Here is a 27,468-nt window from a genome sequence, read left to right on the forward strand (position 1 = left end):
GTCTGTCTAGGGTTGAAGATCATTCTGCTTGAGAGAAAACAAAAGCTTTATCTTTTATGCTGTTTTATCAGATACATACATTACACTTTTTTCATTTACACTGATGATCTTTCTTTTTATCTTTCCTGGTTCTATCAAGGCAAAACATTATTTGCTGTCCCTAATATCCTTTACACTGTAAAATCTCATTAAGTAGATATCAGTTTAATTCAAGATATACTATCCAGAGCTGCAAAGATTCCCTTGCTACTATAGGATCCATTGATATGATAGATTAATTTGTATTATTATAAATATACTAAAGGATTCCACATGTAGTTCTATTTTTTCCTATTCCTTTGAGTTTTGAATTAATCTTCAGTCTTTGTCATATATTACAAACAATGTTTTTAAATTAGTAGCAGTAGTAACATTCATCATGTACTAAATCACACCATTCTGTTCTCCATAAATGATGTCAGTAGCAGAAGGCACGTATTTCTTTCTCTCCAAGCTTCCTGTCCAGTGAACATGTTTACATGCCCAATCGTGGCTGATCTATCAGATCTCCAGACACCAAAGAAGGCCTGCAAACCTTACACACTGGCCTCTTCGAGGACCAAACCAACTGAAAACCTGTATTAGCTGTGTGAGTCGCAGTTCCCATGAGGGATGTCACCCAGCCACCTGGTGCTGACGCTGTGCACTGCTGCAGAGGAGGCCTCTGTTTCCTCCAAAGCTGGTCAACTTTCACTGTGGGATTTCCACAGAGGGCCACGGCAGGACTTTCCTAAGGGGGCTGCAGAAATAACCCAAGAACCACCCGGCTTTCCTCCCACTGCTGCCTGTTCTTCAGCGCATTTTTACATTTGGCAGGGGAGCCTCAGTCATTGCAGGAAAGGGAGTCTGGGAGAGAAGCTAATGGGAGAGAGGCCCCTTATAACTGCTTCCATTTGAGCAGATTTATTCTTGTTTTCAAAACTTGTACTTGTTGTAATAGTCAGAGTTGCTCAGAGAAACAAAATTAATAGATGATAGATGGGTAGATGGATAGATAGATAAATAGATGAGAGAGGACATGTTAGAGGAGTTGGCTCACCCAGTGATGAAGGCTAACAAGTCCCTTGATAGGCCATCTACAAGCTGGAGACTTTGGGGTGCCAATAACATGGCTCAGTCCAAGGAAAAAGGCCTCGGGACCCGAGGGTCACTGGTACGAGTCCTGGAGTGCAAAGGCCAGAGAGCCTGGGGTTCAGTCTAAAAGCAGAAGAAGAACTTTCCCAGCTCCTGAAGAGAGAGAGAGATCGATCTGCCTTTCCTCTGATTTTGTTCTGTGTAGGACTCCAGTCAACTGGATGGTGCAAATCTTCCCCACTTAGGCATGTCAGACTGCCACGCCAGTCTCCTCCGGAAACGCCCTCACTGACACGCCCCAGAATAATGCTTTATCAGTTCTTTAACTTGACATGTAAAATTAGCCGTCACATTTGGCATCCTCCAAAGAGTTTGCTTCAAAAAAATCCTTCAAGATGGTTTATAGTAATAATTATCTTTGGAGGCTACTCCTATCTGTCCCCCCGCTTAAGGGTGGTAGATTTCGCAAATAAAAATACATGATGTTCGACTGAATTTGAATTTGGGATATGTAATAAGATTTTTTTAGTATAAGTACGTCCCGTATTTTTCATGGGCCATATCTATACTGAAGAATGATCAGGGCCGGGCGCGGTGGCTCAAGCCTGTAATCCCGGCACTTTGGGAGGCCGAGACGGGCGGATCACGACGTCAGGAAATCGAGACCATCCTGGCTAACACGGTGAAACCCCGTCTCTACTAAAAAATACAAAAAACTAGCCGGGCGAGGTGGTGGGCGCCTGTAGTCCCAGCTACTCGGGAGGCTGAGGCAGGAGAATGGCGTAAACCCGGGGGGCGGAGCTTGCAGTGAGCTGAGATCCGGCCACTGCACCCCAGCCTGGACGGCAGAGCGAGACTCCGTCTCAAAAAAAAAAAAAAAAAAGAATGATCAGTTGTTTACATGAAATTCCAAGTCAGCTGGCAGTCTTTCCCCATCCCTATGAACCAGCAGCCCTTTGTCCCACTCCAGAGTTGGACAACGCGTGCCTTGTCTCACTGACCCCTGTTGTTGATGAGCCCTGCGTCCTTCAGCAGCAAAGCAGGGCCACGCCCCTCAGGCCCGGCCTCTGTCTGCTCCCTTCTCACTCCCGCTCCAGGCCTCAGGGACCCAGCTCACCTTAACGTTTATCATGAGAACCAATGCCCCTTTCAGGCTTCCGGGGCAGGCTGACTTTCATTTCTCTTTATCACTGCAAATGACCCACATCAGCCTTTCCAGCTCTCAGCTGGGAAACAGAATCCTTCAGTAATTTTCCCAACAGAGGCCCTTAGCCGAGACTGTCGATCTACAGTTTGGCCGGGTTAGGGGTGAGGGTGGTGGGGGCTGACAGATCCCGAGGAAGGGCCCCGAGGTTGAGAGAGGTGGGAAGGAGGAAATGTGTTCTGCCACAGCTGTAAAAGGAAAGGAAGGATCTAGAAGATGGCTTAAAAAAGGATCTCCTCTAAGATAGCAAAGACGTATGACCACGTGCTTCTGGTATTTCCCATCTTTTCTCAGCAAAGAAGGAGGAGCCTCCAAGTGGAGTTTGAGCGCATTGGCGGGTCTGCCATTTAGGGGCCTCGCCCATCCAGAAGCCAACTGTGGAACCTTCCTGGCCTTTCCCCATGGAACGGGGGCTACAGCCTGTCCTGCTGCGGTTGCGTGGGTGTTAAATGAACTAACTCTCATTCCTATGCCTTCCTTTCTCCATTTTCCAAAATTAAATTTCTTTTCTCTCACCAAATAAAAATGAAGTTAAGGCTGGGTGTGGTGGCTCACGCCTGTAATCCCAGCACTTTGGGAGGCCGAGGCAGACAGATCACTTGCCGTCCACAGTTTGAGACCAGACTGGCCAACATGGTGAAGCCCTGTCTCTACTAAAAATATAAAAATTAGCTGGACGTGGTGGGGTGTGCCTCTAATTCCAGCTACTCGGGAGGCTGAGGCACGAGAATCACTTGAACCTAGGAGGCAGATGTTGCAGTGAGGTAAGATCGCACCACTGCACTCCAGCCTGGGCGGCAGAGCGAGACTCTGTCTCATGAAAGTAAACATGAAGTTAAACAAAATAAAATGATTATGCCCTGGAGAGAATAAAGTGAGGAGGAAAAAAAGAAAATAATCATCTAAAAATATTGATCTTAAAGCAAATTACGCAACTTAATTTGAAAATATGCCAATCGGCCGGGCGCGGTGGCTCAAGCCTGTAATCCCAGCACTTTGGGAGGCCGAGACGGGCGGATCACGAGGTCAGGAGATCGAGACCATCCTGGCTAACACAGTGAAACCCCGTCTCTACTAAAAATACAAAAAAACTAGCTGGGCGAGGTGGCGGGCACCTGTAGTCTCAGCTACTCGGGAGGCTGAGGCAGGAGAATGGCGTAAACCCGGGAGGCGGAGCTTGCAGTGAGCTGAGATCCGGCCACTGCACTCCAGTCCGGGCACAGAGCAAGACTCCGCCTCAAAAAAAAAAAAAAAAGAAAAAGAAAATATGCCAATCAACCAGGGAATATGAGGAGATTCTGTTGATGGACAGTGGACTGAACACACACATTTACTGCTTCTCCTTTCAGAAACATGACTGAAATTAGGGCAAAGGGACAAACAAAGGCTGTAAACACACAGAACAAAGAGTACAGGAGGGAAGACAATAGCAAAGGCCGAAAGCAGGAAGAGTGGTGAGCTGACTCTGCTCCCCATAAGGCAGCTCGGTTTCCCACGGGAAGCACAAGGCAGCCGGGGAAATGGCAAGGCAGTGCCATTCTGAAAGAGAGATAAAGGAGGGAATGGAACAGGGCAGGTACATCCTTAGGACCCTCCCTTTAAACCTTCAGCTGAGTGAGTCCCACCTTGTTGGGGGGTGGGGGTGTGTGCAAGTTGCTTCCTGAATGTTTGCTGTCAGGTGTAAACCCCACAGGCAAGAAAATCGAATATTTTTTTTTCTTCTGGGGAAGACGATCAACATGAGAGAAAAATACCTAAAAATCCTGAAACTGAGGGTGTGGAAGGGTCCTCATTGAAGAAGCTCAGCCTCCAAGCAAGCCCAAGCCCCCTTCCATATATGCAAAGTATTCAAACAGCTTTTTAGTAGTTAAATTTTATGCAACGACAGGAAGCCAAGGATGACAGACATCTGAGGGGGAGTTTCGTATATGAAAGGTGTAGTTCTAAACATCAGTTGCGGCGGGGGGGGAATCAATTCAGAGGAAACCTGGGCTATACATGGAAGTGAAAACTTTAAAAAATTCAGGAACATTCTCACAGAGATGAACAAATATTTCATCCATGCAACAAAAACAAGATGTCACCAAAAAACTTTTCAGGAAAAAAACCAACTCTTTTTTGTTTTGTTTTGTTTTGTTTTAGACAGAGTTTTTGCTTTTGTTGCCCAGGCTAGAGTGCAGTGGCACAATCTCAGCTCACTGCAACCTCCGCCTTCTGGTTTCAAGTGAGTCTCCTGACTCAGCCTCCCAAGTAGCTGGGATTACAGGCACCTACCACCATGCCCAGCTAATTTTTTTTGTATTTTTAGTAGAGATGGGGTTTCACCATGTTGGTCAGGCTGGTCTTGAACTGCTGACCTTGTGATCCACACGCCTCAGCCTCCCAAAGTGCTGGTATTACAGGCGTGAGCCACCGCTCCTGGCAACTCAACTCTTAAAAAATTGAAGTACCCACATTTAAGATGCCTGTAACCATAAGACATCTCATTATTTTCTGTACCATTAAGAAAAGAAAGCCATGCATGGTGGCTCACTCCTATAATCCCAGCATTTTAAGAGCCAAGGCAGGAGGATCGCTTGAGCCTGGGAGTTCAAGACCAGCCTGGCTAATAGAGAAAGACTCCATCTCTACAAAATTAAAAGATAAAAATTAGCCTTGTGTGGTGGTAAACACCTGTAGTGAGCTGTGATCATGCCATTGCATTCCAGTCTGACCAGCAAAGCAAGATCTTGCCTCAAAAGAAAAGAAAAGAAAAGAAACAAAAGAAAACCACTAACCAATGTATGACACTGCTTAACATTTATAAGTTTTCCCTATTGAAAAAGTCTTTTAATGTTACTTAGAGATAAATGTATGAAATATCACCATTGCTTGTTTATATAAAAGAAAAAATAAGCAAAACACTTTACCCAAGGAATTCATAAACATCTTCACATTTAAAGTGTGAGTTCTCTGAAACCAGTTTCCAGCTCAGAATTGTTGACATTGTTTTCTCCCCATTTAATATCTTTCTCCATGTCATTAAGAGTATTGATGATGCATTATATTTTAGCCAATTGTTCAACTAGTGTCAGGGACTTTTTCTAAGCTATTGATACCAATTTTTTAATTTTGAAGCTAGCACTTAATTTGGCTTCATTTAACTTAAATAATCATTTCACTTTTCTCCATTGAATCGCATCACTGAATGTCATGCTGTGTTGGCCCAAGGTCTGCAGGAAGCTTCTGACAAACTAAGGTTCAATACTTCAATGATAAACCTGTACAATGCACAAATGGGTCATACCAACTCCTTGTTGCTTTGAAAGTTTTCTCATTTATTCCAAAGGATTTGACATTTTTACTGCCTTCAGTTGCATTTCCTGATATGTAGTATCAACATGTGTGGCATCAACCATGCATATAACTCAACTGAGGAGACGGCAAGCTTATGCATGCAGAGGCAATGGCAATGACGCTGTAACTGGTACCTGAACAATGGTCATTGTCATGGTTCATTATTTATGCAATACATTCTGACCACAGAGGTTATAAACTGTGAAAAACATACATCTTAGAATCAATTAAGAACATTTAAAAAATAGCACTCACAGGCCAGGCACAGTGGCTCACGCCTGTAATCCCAGCACTTTAGGAAGCCGAGGCGGGTGGATGATGAGGTCAGGAGATTGAGACCATCCTGGCTAACATGGTGAAACCCTGTGTCTACTAAAAATACAAAAATTAGCCAGGTGTGGTGGCACGCACCTGTAGTCCCAGCTACTCAGGAGGCTGAGGCAGGAGAATTGCTTGAAGCTGGGAGGCGGAGGTTGCAGTGAACCGTTTCAAAAAAAAAAAACCAGAAAGAAAAAAAATAGCACTCACTAGAACAGACAGAAGATAAAATTTAAGAAATCTCTCAGAGAGTAGGAAAAAAAGACACAGAAAAATAAAACGAAAGAGAAAAGATAAGAAAATTAGAGAATCAAACCAGAAAGTCCAACAAATGAATAACAAGTGTTTGAAAGAGAAGAGAGAACAGAACATAATGGAGAGAGAAAACAACATAGAAATGATTTGAGACCATCTCCTGAAACTGACCTATAAGAGTTTTCAAGCCCAGCACTGTGGCTCACACCTGTAATCCCAAAAATTTGGGAGGCCCGTGGATCATATCAGCCCAGGAGTTTGAGACCAGCCTGAGCAACATAGGGAGACGTTATCTCTGCAAAAAAATTTAAAAATTAGCTCGGTGTGGTGGCACACACCTGTAGTCCCAGCTACTTGGGAGGCTGACGTGGGATGATCGCTTGAGCCCAGGAGTTTGCTGCCACAGTGAGCCATGATTGTACCACTGCACTCCAGTCTGGGTGACAGAGCAAGAGCCTGTCTCAATAAAAAAAAAAAAAAAAACCTTTCAGATGGTAAGAGCACACAAAGTGCCAAGTATAGTTATAGTAAGACCTTAGGGTACATCGTTGTGAAGAATGAAGAACTTAAAAGATCTTAAAAACTTCCCAACAGGGCTGGGCATGGTGGCTCACACCTGTAATCCCAGCATTTTGGGAGGCCAATGTGGGAGAACTGCTTGAGGCCAGGATTTTGAGTCCGGCATTGGCAGTATAGTGAGACCCTACCTCTACAAAAAAATTTTAAAACTTACTCAGGCATAATGGTGTGTACCTATAGTTGTAGCTACTTGGGAGGGTAGGATCACTTGAGCCCAGGAGTTTGAGGCTACACCTCTGTCTGGGTGATAGAGCAAGACACCATCTCTATTTTTTTTTAATACAGTCATATTACTGTGAAATGATCCAAAGTTTTATTCTTAAGAGGGTCTTGTGCCCCAGTTAGAGGGAGAATTCTTTTTTTTTCTTTTCTTTTATTATTATTATTTTTAAATTATACTTTATGTTCTAGGGTACATATACACAATGTGCAGGTTTGTTACATATGTATACACGTGCCATGTTGGAAGACACCATCTCTAAAAGCAAAAACAAAACAAAGAAATTTGCCAAAAAAAAATCTGATTTCTTAGAAAGGAACAGGTGTTAGAATGGTTCTGGACTTCTTAATGACTACATTGTATGCAAATAAAATAAAATAATATAAAAATTCACAGGAAAATGATATTTGTATTTAGATTTCTCTTTCCAGTCAAATTTTGATTAGATATGAGACTGGTATGAAGATATCGCCAGATGTTCAAGGTCTCAAAAAATTGATCTCTTTGAGTACCCTTTCCCAGAAAGATACTAGAGAAAGTATTCCACCAAAATAAGTGAAAGAACTTAAAAGAAGACACTCCATGAAGAGACTGAGAGAAAATCAGATGTATTGAGAGGAGATTTAGACCATGGGAAAATTTAGAAATATGCTAATATATGTTGCTTAGAAAACTAAGCAAAGGAAAATACTTGACATTTACTAACTCCAGTGAAAATACAAAGTTAGCAGTAGAAGAAAAGTAATCATCATATACTGTATGGCACAGCTACACAGCAGTGGCTAGCATTTAGAGTCATAGCAATCAGTGAATATTGATGTACTCAAAATTGGGATATGTAATGGGAGTATGGGAGGTGGTCAAGTAATATTTGTAGGAGATGGGGACATGGAAGGAGGCAGCGAAGAAGTAAGTCCTTACCTTCTGATGTGGGAAGTCAGCAGATGGTACCTAAACATGAAAAATCAAGAAATAGCAGTGTAAGTGTGCTATCAGCGATAGGAAGATGAAGACCAACAGTTGTTGCTGAAAGTTTGAGAGTAGTTTCCTTCTGCTATGATTTGAATGTTTTTCCCTCCAAAGCTCATGTTAAAATGTAATTGTGATTGTAACAGTATTAAGAGGTGGGATCTTTAAGAAGAGTTTGTGAGGTCATGAGGGCTCTAGCCTCCTGAATGGACTCATGCTGCATTATTTTGGGAATGGGTTCACTTCTTTTTGTGCTCTCTCTCACCGTCTTTTGACCCTTCCAGTATGTGGCACCTTCCACCGTGTTATGTGGCAACAAGAAGACCACCACCAGATGCTGACATCTGATATTGGACTTTCAGCCTCCAGAACTGTGTGCCAACAAATTTCTGTTCATTAAAAATTACGAAGTTGAGGCTGGGTGCAGTGGCTCACGCCTGTAATCCCAGCACTTTGGGAGGCTGAGACGGGTGGGTCACTTGAGGTCGGGAGGTTGAGACCAGCCTGGCCAACACGGAGAAACCCCATCACTACTAAAAATACAAAATTAACTGGGTGTGATGGTACATGCCTGTAATCCCAGCTACTCAGGAGGCTGAAGCAGGAGAATCACTTGAACCCAGGAGGCGGAGGTTGCAGTGAACTGAGATCACATCATTGCACTCCAGCCTGGGCAACAAGAGCAAAACTCTGTCTCAAAAAAAAATTACGCAGTCTATGGTATTCTACTATCGCAACACAAAATACACTAAGACATTTCTAGACATTTGATAGCCAGAACTAGAATGAAAAGGCAGTGCAAGGGACTGTTATTTTTTACAGTAAACCTTATAGAATCATTTCATTCATTAAAGTGATATGCGTAATAAATAAATAATAACAAAATATTTGGAGAGTAGAAACAATAAAAGAGGCATCGTAATGAGGTAATTACCAGAATGGGAGGCTGGGCCTAAGTCTTTTAACCTCTGTAAGACTCAATTTCCTCACATATAAAATACAAATTATAGTATGGACCATAATTTTCTGGGCTGATTGCAAGGGATAAATAAACTAAGATATATATAAAGGTCTTGTAAATTTAAAACACCATAGAAACATAGAACATTGTATTTATTAAGTGTGTAAGGCAAAAGGCAGAGTAATAAAACTAGTGTAATGCAAAGAAACATCTGGCTCTTTGACACTTGTTTGCAGTCCTCAGAAACTTGAACTGAAAAATCTCTGCCATTCATAGTAGATGGCACGGCTAATGTTTATGGAAAAGAAGATGGTGCCACCTTCACCAAACTAGTGTTTTATGTGTGTTGTGCACAGATCCAATGTGTATCACATGATGCTTCCCAAGGTTGCTCCTGAGCCATGTTGCCTACATGCCACACACACGTGGCTGCCTTAGTCCATTTTGGCTGCTATAACAAAATACCTTGTAAACAGCAGAAATCTGTTTTCTACAGCCCTAGAGGCCGAGGAGTCCAAGATCAATGTGTGAACAGATTCTGTGTTGGGTAAGGCCGTTCTCAGGCCTTCTTGCTGTGTCCTCACATGATGAAAGAGGGGAACAAAGGACCGCTTCTGTAAGACACTAATCCCATTCACGAGGGCTCCACCTTCATGACCTAATCAACTCATAAAGGTCTCACCTATTAATACTAATGCATTGGAGAAAGATTTCAACATACGAATTTTGGGGGTGACACAAACATTCAGACTATAACAGGGACCACGTCTGTGGTGTACGTAATAATACTGCACATATTTCAAATTCTTGGTTTTGAAAATATGCTGTGGCTATGTAAGATGTTATCACTGGGGGAAGCAGGGTGGCGGGAACACATTGTACTATTTTTACAACTGCTCGAAAGTCTAAAAGTAATTCAAAACAAAAAGTTAAAAAGTAAGTATTTAGATCCAACCAATCCCCAATTTAAAGAGAATCCAAACTACATCTGGACCCCAAAGGAGGTCTGAACCTTCCAAGAACACTGGACTGTGCGGTGCTACAGCAAGTGAAAGGCTGTATCAACACCTAACAGGCTGATCTCTTCTCACCAAGGAACGGGCTTTTCCCATTTCCGTTTTCCTGAACCATTGGTTCAATACTTCCCCTGAAGCCACAGTTTCATTCATGCCGTTAAGAAAAATTATCAGGTATATTCACCAACCTTGGGAAAGGAATATAATCATTTTGTTTTCTTTCAGACACAAAGTAGGAAATCAGAAGCCCTGGGTAACTTGAAAATCCCAACTTTGTTTTATTTAAGGGATGCCAAGACGCCTTGTGCCCCTGGCACTGTGGGTGGGGAAATTTCCTGCATGCCAAATTGCTAATGCAAGATGCATTAGCCCATAGCTTTAGACGTTCCAGATTTCTTGGCACCAAAGGGTTATGAATAATCCTCTCCACTCCCCTTGACTGTTGGAGGACTTTCAAAATATTTTCTAGTCCTTACTTCTACTGCACTTTGATCTTGTCAGGGAGAATGCAAGAGACCAACTTCTTTATTTCCTGGACTAGCAGCAATGCTTCTCCAACTTTAACAAACATAGGAATTACCTGGTAAAAATACAGACTCACAGGCCACACTCCTTGAAATTCTGGGATGGGGCAAGTTGTACCCAATACTGACAATGATTCCGGGTGATCTGATGTGGGGTTGACTATATATCACACTGTGAAAATCACTGGCACAGAGATATAAAAGATAAAGAACATCCTAAAAAAGTGCTTTGAAGGCTGGGCATGGTGGCTTATGCCTGTAATCCCAGCCCTTTGGGAAGTGAGGCTGGTGGATCATCTGAGGTCAGGAGTTCAAGACCAGCCTGGCCAACATGACGAAACCCCATCTCTACTAAAAATACAAAAATTAGCCAGGTGTGGTGGCCGGCACCTGTAATCCCAGCTACTTGGGAGGCTGAGGCAGGAGAATTGCTTGAACCTAGCAGGCTGCAGTGAACTGAGATCGCACCACTGCACTCTACACTCCAGCCTGGGCGACAGAGAGAGACTCTGTCTCAAAAAAAAGAGCTTTGATGTGGTTTGGATGTCTGTCCCTTCCAAATCTCATGTTGAAAGTGGATTCTAGTGGGAGGTATCGGATGATGGAGATGGGTCCCTCATGAATGACTTAGCACCATTCCCTTGGTGATGACTGAGTTCTTACTCACTTAGTTTACACAAGATCTGGTTAAGAGTCTGGGACCTCCCCCTTCTCTCTCTTGCTTCCTCTCTCACCATGTGATACAGCAGCTTCCCCTTCACCTTCCGCCATGATTGTAAGCTCCCCGGAGCCCTCACCGAAAGCAGACGCCAGCACCACCCCTCCTGTACAGCCTGTAGGACTGTGAACCAAAATACACCTCTTTTCTTTATAAATTACTCAGTCTCATATATTCCTTTATAGCAACACAAACAGACTAATGCATCTTTAAAAGAAAAGAAAAAAAAAGAAGAGAAAGAAAAAGAAAGAAAGAGAAAGAAAGAAAAGAAAGAGAAAGAAAGGAAGAAAGAAAGAGAGAAGAAGGAAGGAAGGAACAAAAAAGAAAGAAAGAAAATGGCTCACTATGCACAAGACTTAGTTAAAAGATTACATGAAAAGCAAAGGGTTTTGGTGAGGCATGGTGACTCGCACTTGTCCCAGCACTTTGAGAGGCCAAGGTGGGAGGACTCTTTGAGCCCAGGAGTTTGGGTCCAGTCTGGGCAACGCAATGAGATTCCGTCTCTCCAAAAAAATTAAAAATTAGCTGGGGATGGTGGCGTGCGCCTGTGGTCCCAGCTACTCAGAGTGGGGACTCTGCTCTCTGACGTAAGGTTTTCTGTTTTGTCCTACAACACTATGGGAGGCAAAGTAAGTCATGGGGCCACACCTTAAGGTCAGTGGGAGTGGAGTAATGAACTGCAATCCTACCATGTGTCTGGAGGGTGGAGAGCAAGAAATATTTGATGAATATCACAAAGGAGTCCTGCAGAGGATATTTCAGAACAATCATTCAACTGGGAGGATTAACTGAACCCAGGGGGTTGAGGCTGGGCTGAGCAGTGATTGTGCCCCTGCACTCCAGCCTGGGTGACAGAACAAGACCCTATTTCAAAAAATAAAAAAAGAAAAGAAAAGAAAATCAAAGGGTTTGACATGAGCATTGAACCATTAGAAATGCAAATGTGATACTGGTTCATCAGCTCACATTTTGGATATAATTTTCCCTTTAGTAATTAATCATTGAAGAATAAGATACTAGAATTGTCCGGTTATTTTCACCTCTGAGATAATGGCATGGATGTTGTTATTTCAGTACGCCTAACTGGGACAAAATGAAGCTGAATTCCTTAGTGTTTTCCCCACGTGGTCAACACTTGCATCTAGAGTGACTGAGTTCTTTTCAAAGTAACAAGCAGACAGTAGAAGTGGGTTAACGTATAGACTTGCTGAGATTACGTGAATTGTGAGTATTTTCGGGAAAGTTCAAGGAGCAAATTGCATTTAAAGCTGGGGCAGTATGGTCTTCAAATAGTTTTTCTTTTTTAACTACTCCAAGCCAGGTCAGATTTCCCTTTCCTGAACAGCATTCCTATTAGCATCTCATTTACTTTCAAACTTGGCCATTTATCAGCTCTTCACCCACAAAACTTTTGTCCTCGGCGGGACTGAGTTCAGGGCAGAGCACAATCATATCACCTCCTGCAGAGCTTTGTATACAGTAACTGAGCAATAAATATGTGTTGTATGAATCCATGAATAAATACATTTAGATGAGCAGCCAGTCAAACCACCGCCACCAAATAAATTCCCTTTGAGAGGGGAGGAATACATGCTCCAAAGAGCCCTAAACTTAGATTCAGAGCAACTAGTCTTTGCTTCCTCACTCTATAACCAGTAAACTAGTGCTGTCCAAGAGAAATATAGCACAGATTACAAATGCAAGTTACCTATGTACTTTTCCATTTTTAGTAGCTCTGTTCTAAAAAGTAAACATAAACAAGCAAGATTAATTTTTTTTTTTTTTTTTGAGACGGAGTCTCGCTCTGCCGCCCAGGCTAGAGTCCTGTGGCCGGATCTCAGCTCACTGCAAGCTCCGCCCCCCGGGTTCACGCCATTCTCCTGCCTCAGCCTCCCGAGTAGCTGGGACTACAGGTGCCCACCACCTCGCCCGGCTAGTTTTTTGTATTTTTTTAGTAGAGACGGGGTTTCACCATGTTAGCCAGGATGGTCTCGATCTCCTGACCTCGTGATCTGCCCGTCTCGGCCTCCCAAAGTGCTGGGATTACAGACTTGAGCCACCGCGCCTGGCGCAAGATTAATTTTAAGATCATATTTTACTTCACTCACCCAATGTCTCTAACATATTATTTCATCATGTAATTAAGATAAACTATTTTTTTCAACAACCAAGAGCAGGTAAAATAGAAACTATTAATGAGATTTGTACAGTGCTCTTTCATGCCAGTTTTGAATCTGGTATGTGTTTTATCGGACCAGCCACATTTCAAATGCTTGATTGCCGCATGGGGTTGGTGGCCGTGGTGTTGAAGGACACAGCTCCAGAGTTATGTCGGCTGTGAATAAACCCCGATTTCCTTTTTTGGGACACTGGAATAATAGCTACCTCATAGGACTTCTGTGAGGATTAAATGAAACTATCAAGTGTGAAGGTGTAGGGTGGCTTCTAACAAGAAGGTTTATTTCTTGCTTTCCATTCATTGATGGTTTATTTCTTGCCACCCGTTCATTCACTGGGGACTCTGCCCTCTGACTTAAAGTTTCTATTCTGTCCCATTACATTTTAGGGGGCAAAGGAAGTCATAGGGCCACAACCCAAAGGTCAGTGGGGGTGGAGTAGAGAACTGCAACCCTGCTGTGTGTCTGGAGGGTGGAGAACAAGAAATATTTGATGAATATCACAAAGGAGTCATGCAGAAGGTATTTCAGAACCATCATTCTAATAATCATTTTTGGCCAGGCACGGTGGCTCATGCCTGTAATCCCAGCACTTTGGGAGGCTGAGACGGGAGGATCACGAGGTCAGGATATTGAGACCATCCTGGCTAACACGGTGAAACCCTGTCTTTACTAAAAATACAAAAAAAAAAAAAAAAAAAATTAGCCGGGTGTGGTGGCAGGTGCCTGTAGTCCCAGCTACTAGGGAGGCTGAGGCAGGAAAATGGTGTGAACCCGGGAGGCGGAGCTTGCAGTGAGCCGAGATCGCACCACTGCACTCCAGCCTGGGCGACAGAGCCAGACTCTATCTCAGAAAAAAAAAAAGTCATTTTTACTAACTTTCTGAAGGACTCATTTCTCTAGTCCATACTACCACTAGAGACAGCATTTCAAACACAGTTTCTTTCTCCCAGCACATGTTTGTGTAAAGGGGTAAAAAGGATGGGGGAACCACATGAAACATCCCAAAATGTTTTTTGGGAGGGGAATTAATTAATTTTTTTTTTTAGAGATGAGGGGGGTCTCACTATGTTGCCCAGGCAGGTCTGTCTTGAATTCCTGGTCTCAAGCGATCGTCCCGCCTCAGCCTCCCAAGTCGCTGAGTTACAGGCATGAGCCACCACATTGCGCCTGAAGTGTTCGCATACAGTTCATACAAGGTCTTGATCCTGCTTGTCTTTGCACATGCTGGCCCCGCCTGGCGCACTGCTCATCTGTTCAGAGTCAAGTCAAATGCCACTTGCTTCATCCACTTTTTTAGATAGATCTTTCCCATATGCTCTAAGAAGTTGTTCCAGGAGTTGGGGATTCCACAATGAAGAAACATCAACTTTCTGCCCTCCTGGAGTTTGCTTGCCTCAGTTTCCTCTACAGAACTTCACCTTTCCCTTTTAAATGGCACTTCTATGACAGACTATTGCAGGACAGTCACTTGTCTGGATGTCTCTCTCTTTCACTTCTGTGGAGAAGGCTAAGGATCTTACTCGTATTTAGAGCCAGCTTCTTCATATTCTCTAGGTTTGGAGACAAGGTTGCCTAAAAGATTAGCCTCTGAAACAAAAATGCAGATGTCAACTAGAATGTCAACTAGTATATCCGTCATAGAAGCAACTCACCCTGGGATAGCGCTGCTGATGGGTGAATCTCAGAATAGTGGCCAAGATAGATTGTAAAATCAGCATAAGAGGTACTAGTGCATTTTATGCTTGATAAAAACGGGACTGGAGAGTAAGAACTGATTATTGAAACACAAGCAAGAGAGCCATGGCATCTGACAGTTCCACCGGCACTAGAGATGCAAAACCTATGGTGGAACAGCTTTCTTATCTGTAAAATGGGGATAACAGCTACCTCATGGGCTGTAGAGACTAAACCAGAGAATCTTTGTAAAGTCAAGGAGATAAAACAATATGCTGAGAGATTTCCCCTTGTGATTGACACAACCCAAAAAATAGACCTCCATAGGGAAATACCTGCCACTTACAACCATGCCTTTTCATTGCATAACAATGCGAATGTACTTACTGCAACTGAACCATCACACTTAAAAATAGCTAAAACATGGCCGGGCGCGGTGGCTCAAGCCTGTAATCCCAGCACTTTGGGAGGCCGAGACGGGCGGATCACGAGGTCAGGAGATCGAGACCATCCTGGCTAACACGGTGAAACCCCGTCTCTACTAAAAATACAAAAAACTAGCCGGGCGAGGTGGCGGGCGCCTGTAGTCCCAGCTACTCCGGAGGCTGAGGCAGGAGAATGGCGTAAAACCCGGGAGGCGGAGCTTGCAGTGAGCTGAGATCCGGCCACTGCACTCCAGCCCAGGAGACACAGCAAGACTCCGTCTCAAAAAAAAAAAAAAAAAAAAAATAGCTAAAACGATACTCTACCACACTGGAGCAATAACAGCAACAAAACAAAAACATGTATTTTTCAAGTTTAAGTGGACCTTAAAAGAGCCGGACTCTAGATCTACAAACATCTCTAGCAGAGATAAATTTTCTAAAGAGCTTAAAATGTTTTTGCCATCCTGGCTAACCCGGTGAAACCCCGTCTCTACTAAAAAATATACAAAAAACTAGCCGGGCGAGGTGGCGGGCGCCTGTAGTCCCAGTTACTCAGGAGGCTGAGGCAGGAGAATGGCGTAGACCCGGGAGGCGGAGCTTGCAGGGAGCTGAGATCCGGCCACTGCACTCCAGCCTGGGCGACAAGAGCGAGACTCCGTCTCAAAAAAAAAAAAAAAAAAAAAATGTTTTTGAACTGAAACGATGCCAATATTATGTATATCTAGCAATTGTGTCCATTAATATTCTCTTGATAATACGTTATCTTTTCCTAATTTTTTCTTGCATTAAGAAATCAATAACCCTCCCCCCAACACACACACACAAAAGAAAAGTGGGTAAAGGGCAAATTTCTGAAATATTATTATTAAATGTTTAAATATTTAGAAGTATTAAAATATGTGCAAGAGTTTGGACAACTCTTCTTGTGATTCAGCAAAGAAGAATTTCTCGGCCAGGCGTGGTGGCTCATGCCTGTAATCGCAGCACTTTGGGAGGCCGAGGTGGGCAGATCACTTGAGGTCAGTAGTTCAAGACCAGCCTGGCCAAAATGGTGAAACTCCTTCTCCACAAAAATTAGCGGTGCATGGTTGCACGAGCCTGTAATCCCAGCTGCTCTAGAGGTTGAGGCAGGAGAATCTCTTGAATTTGGTAGACAGAGATTGCAATGAGCAGAGATGGCGCCACTACACTCCAGCCTGGGCAAAAGAGAGAGAGTCCGTCTCAAAAAAAAGAGAGAAGGATTTCTTATGCATTGCCTATAGCTAAACATTAGACAGACAATACCATAGTGTGACAGAAATAATTGTCTCATGTGTCACAGTGAGTGAATCATTCAATTAAATAAGCAATTACATGATCATTTCCAGTAGAGGCTGCTGCCATTCATTTCTAAATCATATCATATACCTTTAGAAGAAAACTTTAAGATGATGTACTAAAATTATTCATTCAGAAACCAGAAATTGTTAAACACTTCCTATCTGTCTCATCACTTTGTTTTTGTGTGTGTGTGTTTTGTTTTGTTGTTGTTTCTTTTTTTTTTTTTTGGAGAAAGTGTCTCGCTCTGTTGCTTGGGCTGGAATGCAGTGGCATCATCATGACTCACTGTAAACTCGAACTCCTGGGAGTGCAGTGGCACAATCTCAGCTCACTGCAACCTCCCCCTCCCAGGTTCCAGCAATTCTTGTGCCTCAGCCTCCCAAGTAGCTGGGATCACAGGCACCACAGCTGGCTAATTTTTGTATTTTTAGTAGAGACGGGGTTTTGCCATGTTGGCCAGGCTGGTCTCAAACTCCTGACCTCAAGTGATCCTCCCACCTTGGCCTCCCAACGTGCTAGGATTATACGCGTGAGTACCACACCCTGCCAGTAACACATTTTTTACTATTGAATTATCATGTAGTTTCTGATATAAATAAGAAAAGAAAACATGGCCAAAGATTTATCAAACATGCCTAAACAAAAAGTAAATACATAAAGCAATGATAACAATACTAATATATGAGAAGAAATCAAGGCAAAAGCCTCAAATGAGATAGAAATGGCTATTTTATTTCACTGTATTTTTTGCTTATTTCTTTATCTTTTAGAGAGAGAAACTATGCTCTAGGAAGCAGAGATTATATAGAACCTTACAAAATTTAAAGTTTAATTTTACTTTTGCCACACCTATGAACCCAGCTGTTCCTGAAAGGAAACCACTGTCCTGTAAGTTGATAAAGGTTACACTTCATGTACTTGGAAACAGAGAATACTATTGTGTCCAAATATAAATGTGGAAGAAGAAATGAATAGCATGCTACAGGATTTATTTATTTTAAAGAGGGGGGTCGAACTATGTTGCCCAGAGTGAAGTCCGGTGACTATTCACAGGCCTGATCTCCTGGGTTCAAGCAATCCTCCCACCACAGCCTCCCAAGTAGCTGGAACTATAGTACGGGATATTTTAATATATCATTCTCAGTCTCTGACAAATTTCACAAGCAACAAATAGACTATGGATGTCATAGTAATATCAACAAATTTACTTTAATAGCTGCACATTATGTTGTACAATGGAGAATATACTTTTTTCCCGATGTAAATGAAATGTATTAGTCAACAAAGAAAATACTGATAAAATTTAACAGCGGAAAACATATAGCACACATTCTCAGACTACAATGTGCTGAAACAAAAAAACTAGTAATGAAATTTTAAATTCTAAATAATCAAGATACTTGGAATTTTAACTATAAATATGTTTAAACATTAAAATGCATTACATAAAGGAAGAACTTCTAGATTCTAGAATCAATTTCCCTCAACTTTTTTTTCTCGTAGACTTATGTACACAAAAAATTATGAATTGGGAGCTTCAGTTTTGCAATGATACAAGAAAAACACTGATTTTTATCCCATGAAAAAAGCCATATAGATTTTGTTTGTTAACCATATGGAAGTTACAGACCACATGAAGTTATATATAAAAGTACAGTGGACATGCTACTCATAGAAAAAAGTGGCATTTTCCTTGAATGGATTTGTTTTTTGCTAATATTTGTCATCAAAGCCACTGAAATGAGTAAGAGAAAAAAGAAAAAAATGAAATAGCGAACACTTCAACAATTATCTGGCATGTATACCAGATAATTTATTAGCTATGAAGAAAGAGAAATAAGGCCAGGCATGGTGGCTTATACTTATAATCTCAGCACTTTGGGAGGCCAAGGCAAAAGGATCACTTGAGACCAGGAGTTTGAAGCCAGCCTGGGCCAACACAGCAAGATCCCATCTTCAAAAACAAACAAACAAACAAATTAACCTTTAAAACAGAAAAATAAAAAGAAGAAATAGAAGGGATGAGAGACTCAATAAACAGAAAAACTTGTCAAGATGTGGCTAAATTAAATCATATTTTCCCAACATGATAATATTATTTTGACATCAAATTATACAGTAAGAAGTGGCAGCGTTTTTTTTGTTGAGTCAACACCTCTTGCTACCATGAGATCACATCAATTGTGGTTTCCACATCCATTTTCAATGGTGCCAGCAAGGGTGTTCGATCAGCGGTGAATCAAATGAGGATTTGCTCTTTCCCCATGACAAAGCCTGTTGCTCTAAGTGAACTTTCATTAGTTTACAGCTGTGTGACTTTCAATCTTTTTCTTTTCTTTTAATTAAATTATTTTTTATTTTTGTAAAGATGGGGTCTTGCTATGTTACCCAGGCTGATCTGGAACTTGTGGACTCAAGCAATCCTCCCACCTTGACTTCCCAAAGTGCTGAGATTACAGAAGTGAGCCACCATGCCCGGCTGTGTCTCTCAGTCTTAAACTACACCAGAGAAACACTCTGCCCTGAGGACTTCACATTAATATGATTGTTGTTTTAGTGGCTGACTCACTTCTCAGAATTTACCTCTATCTGAGTTGATGCCAGAGTCTCCTGGGTTGTGACTTCACAAATCAGACACCTGAAAAAATGGTGCTCTCTCCAGGAGTCACAGACTCATGAAGTGGAATGGAGGGGTCCATTTGGGTTTTCTCCTTTGTGGTTCTTTGTATATTTAGGCTTTCTACAATGTTTCCCATGAGTAATCTACATTTATTCTGTTTTATAGGACAGGTTTTGTTTTTGTTGTGTTTCAAAAACTTATTTAGTAACTCTTCTAATTCATTATTTTGTTTTGTTGCTAATCATTCTTTTATTTAAAAAAAAAAAAAGAACATTGCTGTCATCCTTTAAGCATTTTTTATTTGCTCATTGGATTTTTTAAAAACCCTAGGACCCCACTTTCAGTGTAACAACCATATATACAACACTTTCTGCAGAATCAGAGGAGATCTATAAGGAGGAAACTGTCATTCTATGACACTAAAGCCCTCCCTACCACTCAAAGGAAACTGTCTCCAGCACCACATTCTATAGATTCTACTGTGTCTGCTTTTTTCTTGGACCTCCTTAAATCTGTCACTGCATTAAAAGATTTCATATTGTTCTCATTTGAATTTTTTTTTTTCCTTTTCCTTTTACAGGAGTAAAGTTCTTATTAGGAGTTGCATAGTTTTTAAATTCCTACATGTCAGGAGAAACCTTTTGGCCTTTTCCCACTTTGATGCTAATAAGACTAAAAATAGAAATCTATCTTCAAAAGCTCCATGGAAGGGAAGAGAGAAAGAAAGGGGAAGGAGAAAGGAGGAGGAAAAAAGGGGATAGAGTTAAACTGGCCCAAAAATTCCATGACATTCTTGAATAACTTATGATTGCCCCAGGGCCTTTGTTTTGGTTGTGTATGCTATGTAATAATCCTAAAACTTAGTGGCATAAAGCAATGCCCATTTATTGTACTATCGCCAATGATTCTGTGCGTTAACTGGGCTCAGTTGGGCCAGTTTTCTGTCCCCAGTGATGTGGGATGCTTCTGAACTCATCAGGGTTTTCCACTGGGTGGCACTATTCTGATGGCTCCCTCCAGTGCTGGCAGAGATGCTGGCTATTGGCTGGAGGACCCTCACTCGGCCCTTCTATGTGGCTTCTGCCTTCCACAGCATGACAACTGGGACTGAGAGTTTCCAGAGGAAAGAAGCGCAAGCTGTCCGTCCTCTTCAAGGCCAGGGCTGGAACTGCGGTGCTGCCCCTCCCTCTCCAGTACTTTGAATTTGTTGGGTGTAGAGCTTCTCCAGAGGCTTCTTCAGGAAAATTCTCTCTTCCATCTGATATTTTGGGCTGTGGTATTTTCCCTCTTTTTGGTCCTGAAAATTTGTCTACATCGTGCATATTTACTTGTAGCTTTGTAGTCTGCTCTCTTTCTTTGCTTTCCAGCACTCTGCCATTTTATTGTCTTTGGCATCTTTTTTAAAATTTATCTTTCTTGGAGACAGGGTCTCACTCTGTTGTCCAGGCTTGAGTGCAATGGCCCAATTACGGCTCACTGCAGCCTCAACTTCCCAGGTCCAAGTGAAGTGATCCTCCCACCTCAGCCTCCTCAATAGCTGGGACCATAGGCATGTACTGCCACACTTGGCTAATGTTTTGATTTTTCATAAAAACGGGATTTCCCTATGTTGCCCAAGCTGGTTTTGAACTCCTGGTTCTAGTGATCTTCCTGTCTTAACCTCCCAAGGTGCTGGGATTATAGGTATGAGCCACCTTACCTAGCCTCCATTTCTAAATTCTTAATTTGGTTCTTCTTTCAGACAGCAGTTGTTGTTTCATGTACATTCTTTCAGGAAGATTTTATTAATGCTAAAATTATAAAGTTCTTGCACATATATGTATACACACATCGACTTTTTTTTTTTTTTTTTTTTCTTGAGACACAGAGTCCCGCTCTGTCACCCAGGCTGGAGTGCAGTGGCATAGTCTCGGCTCACTGCAGCCTCTGCCTCCTGGGTTCAAGCGATTCTTCTGCCTCAGCCTCCCAAGTGGCTGGGACTATAAGCGCTTGCCCCCATGCCCAGCTAATTTTTGTCTTTTTAGCAGAGACGGGGTTTCACCATATTGGCCAGGCTGGTCTTGAACTCCTGACCTCGTGATCCGCCTGCCGCAGCCTCCCAAGGTGCTGGGATTACAGGCATGAGCCACCGCACCTGGCCAGTTCTTGCATATTTAAGAATGTATTTCCCATGCCTTTACAACTGAAAGATATCCTGGGTAAGTAAGAATTGTTGTGTTCTATTTTTTCTTCTCAAAATTTCCCATTATCTTGTTCTTCTAGTGTTGCTGTGGATGGAAGTCTAAAGCCTGCCTGATATATATTCTTTCCCTTTAAAGGTGACAAGTTTCTTCTGCCTGGATGCTTGCAAGACTTTTTCTTATCCTTGAAATTACTTCATCAGGATATGTCTTAACCTTGTTAGAACTCACCAGTTTTTTCTCCATACATTGTTTCAACATGAAGATTTAGATCTTTTCTTTCAGGAGAATCACCTATGAAATCTTTGAATGATTTTCTGTTCCATTTTTGTTGGTTTTTCCCTGGGAATACGTATTATGTGTGTGCTGAATCTTCCTTGTTTCTTTCCACATCTGTGACTCACATGTTAGCTGAAGTCACTTGGCCCTTTGAGATCTAGATAACTGGCTAAGTCCCAGCCAGCTCCAAGACCTATAAAAACCATAGACCTCACAATTTCCACTAAATTCTGTCCCTGTTTCTCTTCATATTCCCACAGCTATAAAACTCACACCTGTTTTTTAACATTGGTTTTCACAAGAAATCAACTAACACCAGCTTCCTTAAGCTTTGAGGGTTTGTGACCTTCTGTTGCTTGTTTCCTCTCTCTTAGCTGGTGGCCCCAGTCCCTAATTCTGCCCCCATGTGTGTGCAGAGTAACCTCTCTTTCCTTAAAACCTTCTTACCAACTTACCAAGCCTGGAGTTGGGAGTGGGGTGGGGTTGGGAAACTTAGAACTCATTTCTACCCTTACAATCTGCTCAACCGAAGGCTTTAGTTACAGGTGCATTCAAGTGTTCAAGTGATGTCATCAAGTTTCTATTTCCCACTCTTCCTCTCAGGTTATGTTTGTCTCTGCTACTTTTTGCATTTGGCCTCACTCTCTCCTGACACAAATATGTTCATTACATGTAGCAGGAGAGATGGCTGCCGGTAGTCCCAGTCCTGGGTAGAAACTTACAATTCGTAGTATAAAAGTGAGACTCTCCCTCTTTTTCCCAGTATTTCCTATATTAAATTTCTTGAAAGAAATATGACTGGACTTGATTGGGTCAATGCCCAATTGCATTGTGTAAACACGGCTGGGGTGGTGTGTTTGGACGGGGGTGGATTGTATACTCACCCCATAGCCAGGCCCATGGGAATCATACGGGATCTGTGAAGACCAATTCTCCAGTGTAAAGAGGAGTGTTTTGTTGAGAAGACAAAAGCAACAGATGTCTACCACACCTCACACTCTTTGGTATGGAAATGTGCCCTAGCTGTATTCTCTTTCCGTTCCCTGGGTCATCCTGCCTCCACTTAAGAGTATTTTCAGAATCTTTTCACTTAAATATACATACATATGTCTATCCTGTTAAAGATTTGGGGAACTTGCCTGGACTTGCATTTTCATCTCTCTTGTGATTCTTCTTTTTCTTTTTCTGTCTTCCCCATAGATTTCAGGGAGAGGAGTTAACAGTGGGAAGTTACTTTTATGAAAGGTCTTTTGTTTGTTTTTGTTTTGCTTGACTGTGAAATATGGTGGAATAAATAAGAATAGGGGAAAAGACTGAAGGGAAAATGACCTCATAAATGCCAATCTTTCAGAGAGAAATTAGAGTTGCTGCACTGGTTTCACATACCGGGGCTCAGCGAGTAACAACAGGGCAATTCCATGGGTAAAAATGCCCAACCAGCTACATATCTGAGTCAAAGAAAAATGTTGCTTTGAAGCTATTCATTGAAAGCAATACACACGTATTGAGCACTTAAAGATTTGCTAGGCATTGAGCTAAGTACTGAGTATAAACACGGGGATTAAAACAGACTATGTCTTAAGAGCTCAAAACCTTGCTTTTGTGTTGTATAAATTTTTTACTTCCTCTGTGCACTCCATTCTTTATTATAAGTGATGATTTCAGAAGATTTCTCAGTATTTTTCTTTTTAAAAAAATACTTTTATGTGTAATATAGCCACCATTCAGTGAGGTCCTGTTGTGTTATATATACTTTATGTACACTATCTCTAATCTTCTGCAGATGAGAACAGAGGTTTTGTTTTTTGTTTTTTGTCTGTTTGGGTTTTTTTGACGGAGTTTCGCTCTTGTTGTCCAGGCTGGAGTGCAATGCCTCACTCTCGGTTTACTGCAACCTTCGCCTCCGGTTCAAGCGATTCTCCTGCCTCAGTCTCCCGAGTAGCTGGAATTACAGGCGTGCACCACCACGTCCAGCTACTTTTGTATTTTTAGTAGAGATGGGGTTTCTCCATGTTGGTCAGGCTGGCCTCTAACTCCAGACCTCAGGTGATCCACCTGCCTCAGCCTCCCAAAATGCTGGGATTACAGGTGTGAGCGACTGCGCCCAGCTGAGAACAGAGGTTTAAGGAGTTAGTCAACTCCTCAAGATCAAGTGGCAGAATTTAAAGGAAATGAAAGCAGTTTCGCAGAGAGGTATCTGCACTCGCATGTTTATTGCAGCATATGTTTCAATAGCCAAGGTACAGAAACGACCTGTACAAATGTGGATGAATAAATGGATGAAGACAATGTGGTATATATGTGCAATGGAGTGTTACTGGAGTTTAAGAAGGAAAGAAATCCCATCATTTGTGACAACCTGGAGGATATCATGCTAAGTAGAGTAGGCCAGACACAGAAAAGTCCCATGATCTCCTTTATACGAGGAATCTAACAGAGTCAAACTCATAGGAGCCCGGGAGTAGAAGAGTGGTTGCCAGGGGCTGGGAGGTGGGAAAAATGGGAGATATTGGTCACGAGGTATGAAGTTTCATTAGAAAATGGGTAATTTCTGGAGATCTAATGTACAGCCTGCTGACTATGGTTGACAATACCATATTATGCACTTGAAATTTGCAAAGAGAGTGGATCTTAAATGTTCTCATCACACCGCACAAATGGTAGCTATGTGAGGTAAGATCGTATTGTTAATCAGCTTGATTATAGCAATCATTTCATGATGTATTTCATGATGTATATCAAAACATCGCATTCTACCTTAAACACATAAAACTTTTCTTTGTCAATTACAGCTCAACAAAGCTGAGGGACAAAACCAGCTGGCAGAGCCAGGTTGGGAGTTGTAATCTCCAGTCTTTCTCCAACTGTGGTTTCTCCCTCAAAGCTTTTCTTGGCATGTTTTCATCTCTGGCTCCCTAGGGTAGCTGCCTCTTACTCTAATGGTTCCTCTTGGTGACCCAGTTTACCTTTTCCCACTGGCCCACACCACAGTATCTGGCCTGTCTTGGGTCCGGTGTCCATCCTTGGTCCAATCAGTTGTGAGTGGTGTGAGAGGGCTTATTAGAGGCAGAAGTCTCCTTACAAGAGGATGTGAATGCTCATTCTCTCTCCTGCTGCCGTGTGAAGAAGGACATGTTTGTTTCCCCTTCCACCATGATTGTTTCTGCTCCAGCCCTGCTCCTGGACTGGCCCCAGGTTCTGGCCCTAAGGGTTTCAATCCAAGCTTCATTCACTGTCGCACGTGTTTGGCAGCAGGACCCAGCTCACTGTCTTAGGCAAGCCCAAGGCTCCCCGTTTGGTACTCTGTTCCCACCCTCCTCTGAGGAGCTCCAAGCTAACAAGGCCACCCTAGTATGTCTCATGAGTGACTTCTACCTGGGCACCATGACAGTGGCCTGGAAGGCAGACAGCATCATCATCACCCAGGACATGGAGACCACTAAACCTTCCAAACAGAGCAACAAGTATGCGGCCAGCAGCTACCTGAGCCTGACGCCTGAACAGTGGAGATCCCGCAGCTACAGCTGCTGGGCCATGCATAAGGGGAGCACCATGGAGAAGAAATGGCCCACACAGAATGTTCCTAGGTCCCCGGCCTCACCCCACCCATGGGGGCCTGGAGCTGCAGAATCCCACAGGAGGGGTCTCTACTCCCATCCCAAGTCATCCAGCCCTTCTCCCTGCACCCAGTAAACCCTCAATAAGTATCCTCACGGTCAAACAGAAAAAAAAAAACAAAAAACAAAAAAAAAGAAGAAGATGTGAATATTAGTGAAAACCACTGGCCTTCAACACAGACATGCCTGAACGTGCGATGTCATTAATTTGTTAATATGACTTTATTGGATGTTGCGTGATAGCCGGCAGAGGACTTGCCAAGAGTCATCTCATGCAGATGACAAAGCTAGCCAACATCTGAATGAGATCAGTGTTGAAAAGTGACAGGCCAGGCTTGGCAGCACGCACCTGTAGTCCCAGCTACTCAGGAAGCTAGATGGGTAGATTGCTTGAGCCCAGGAGTTGGATTCCAGCTTGGGCAACATAGTGAAACCTGACTCTATTTTTTTTTATTTTTAATTTTAATTTTTTTGGGTAAATGTAGGTATATATATTTAATGGGGCACACGAAATATTTTGATACAGGCAGGCAAAGACTTCAACTCTTAAAAAAAATGACAATCTAAATGTCAAAAAAAGAATGGTTAAGCAATTATACTACATGTTGTGATATTAAATAATTGTCAAGAGTTATATTTTCTTTTCTTTTTTTCTTCCTTTTTTTCTTTTGAGACAGAATTTTGCTCTGGTTGCCCAGGCTGGAGTGCAATGTCACCATCTTGGTTCACCACAACCTCCGCCTCCCGGTTTCAAGCAATTATTTTGCCTTAGCCTCCCGAGTAGCTGGGATTACAGGCATGCGCTACCATGCCTAGCTAATTTTGTATTTTTAGTAGAGATGGGGTTTCTCCACGTTAGTCAGGCTGGTCTCGAACTCCCGACCTCAGGTGATCTGCCCACCTAGGCCTCCCAAAGTGCTGGGATTATAGGCATGAGCCACCACGCCCAGCCAAGAGTTATATTTTCAAAAGATTTTGATTACATGGAGAAATTCCCAAAATATACTAAGTGAAAAAAAAAAAAAGCACAATAAAATTCTAAATGCATCTTATGTTAAATGAACATAATGTGCATTTTTAATGATTAGAAGGTAATATGAAGTTTAAAAGCGGATAAAGGGCAGGGCACAGTAGCTCACACGTGTAATCCCAGCACTGTGGGAAGCCCAGGCAGGAGAATAGCTTCAGCCCAGAAGTTCAAGACCAGCATGGGCAACGTGGCGAAACCTCGTATCTAACAAATCATACAAAATTAGCTGGGTGTGTGGCACGTGTCTATAGTCCCAGCTACTCAGGAGGCTGAGGTAGGAGGATGGCTAGAGCCTGGGAGATTGAGGCTGCAGTAAGCCAAGACTGTGCCACTGCACTCCAGCCTGGGTCACAGGGTGAGACCTTATCTAAAAAGAAAAACAAAAATAAAAAATTAAAAAAAGGAAATTGAGACAATCAAAAGAATTCTAGAAACAGGAAAGAAAGGCAAGAAAACACAGACTTCTCAGCATCGGTGTTAAGAACCAGAGGTAGAGAGATCCCAGAGCAGACAGACACATGATAGATTCTTATATTTTGGTAAAAATATTTGGTAGCAGAGTTAGCTGCCTTTTTTGGGTTCCACAGAGCTGGTTTATGCTTCTTAAGCTTACTAAGTACGTTGGCCTAGGGAAGGTGATGCTTTCCCAAGTATCTCTGACTTTTGACGAACTTTCCTCTCTCGGCTAGAATACTAGGGTGATCGTCTGGCTTACAAAGTAGCCCCCTGCTTAGATAGAGCGAAATGTTGATCTCAGTTACCTCGTTCGCCTCCAAGTTCACCATGGAAGCTCTGAAACTTCAGAGCAGAGAAAGCAAACCCTAAACGGTGCTCACCTTGCTCCAGCAAAAAGAAACCAAACAGGTTCAACCTGTAACTGCCTATCGACCTTTCCCATTTGCTCACCCCAGAGTTTTGAGATCATTCCAC

General features: G+C 42.5%; 1 pseudogene; it reads left to right on the plus strand.

Annotated features, from left to right (window-relative positions):
• Nucleotides 1-3,837: 3,837 nt before the first annotated feature.
• Nucleotides 3,838-25,478, plus strand: LOC111553536 (annotated as a pseudogene).
• Nucleotides 25,479-27,468: the final 1,990 nt, after the last annotated feature.

Source organism: Piliocolobus tephrosceles, chromosome 18, assembly GCF_002776525.5.
Source record: "Piliocolobus tephrosceles isolate RC106 chromosome 18, ASM277652v3, whole genome shotgun sequence".
Taxonomy (NCBI): domain Eukaryota; kingdom Metazoa; phylum Chordata; class Mammalia; order Primates; family Cercopithecidae; genus Piliocolobus; species Piliocolobus tephrosceles.